Source organism: Mus pahari, chromosome 10, assembly GCF_900095145.1.
Source record: "Mus pahari chromosome 10, PAHARI_EIJ_v1.1, whole genome shotgun sequence".
NCBI classification, from domain to species: domain Eukaryota; kingdom Metazoa; phylum Chordata; class Mammalia; order Rodentia; family Muridae; genus Mus; species Mus pahari.
This window is the reverse complement of record NC_034599.1, coordinates 9,879,783-9,880,921: the sequence shown is the minus strand read 5'-3', so window position 1 is coordinate 9,880,921 and position 1,139 is coordinate 9,879,783.

Below are 1,139 nucleotides of genomic sequence, written 5' to 3'. Positions count from 1 at the left end.
CTCTGGCGAGGAAGGTGCCCAAATTTCTGGTGTCTGAAACAGGGTCTGTCCCAGAAGTTAGGTTGCTCCTGTCTGTCCCGAAGCTGTGTAGCTTCTGGGGTCCANACTCTTGCTAGCACAGACTGGAGCCTAAGCGAACCGGAGCAAAGCTGGCTCTCCTGCCAGCTCAGGCCTTGAGACTCCTCCCAGGCGGATACCCCTCCTAGGTCAGGAAAGGTGCTGGGTGACTGGAGCCAGAAATGAGATCTTTCCCAGAAGCTGTGTTTCTTCTGCAGGCCGCCCTCTCCCCGGTAGTGCACCAGAGCAAAGATGGTCTTCCTACCGGTTCAGGCCTTGAGACTTACTTTAGCTTTTATTAATCAGGAAACACCAGATATTAAGAGAAAGCTCCAGAGGGTTGAGAGGTTAGGAGAAAGGAGTCTGAGAGGACAGAAGCAACAGACCAGAGATCTGCCAAAGATCCTGTTGGCAGCTACCACCAACCAGAAGACCATAGGAGGTGCCTAAAACAGCGTCAGAAGAAGGAGATAAGAGTGTCCCCTCCCCAAGCCTAGGGAATCTTAGAAACAAAAGAAAAAAATCCACCAGCTTTTTTATTGATAATGTAAAAAGTTCAACATTCTGTCTTACTAAAACCAGAAGATAAAGTCTTTTCACCAGTTTATAAATGACTTCCCAGTGGCAACAGAAGCAAAACAAAAACTCAAGACCTCTTAGAGGCCCTGAAAAATTTGAACTATTGGACCTCCACTAAAATGGCCTGTCAACTACAAGTGATCTCCCTGGACCTGAGGGATGCACACTCAGACTCAGGGTCCTGGTATCAGCCAATGGCCAATGTGTCACCAATTGGAGAAGCTGCCCCTCCCACACCCCATTTACATATCAGTACAGCAGTTACCTCCTGGTTACAGATGAACCAGAATGACTCATTACCAGCCTCTCTTCTTGAATGCCCCCAGGATAGCTTGTCAGCTGCCAAGCTGCCTGATCTGTCTTTGATTAATGGGACTCTCAATGACTGATTTGATGAATGCAGAGGTATCATGGTTCACTAATGACAGCAGCCTCATTTAGGATGAACAGAGCTATGCTGGGGCAGCAGTGGTCTCCTTTTTTTTTTTTTTTTTTTAAGATTT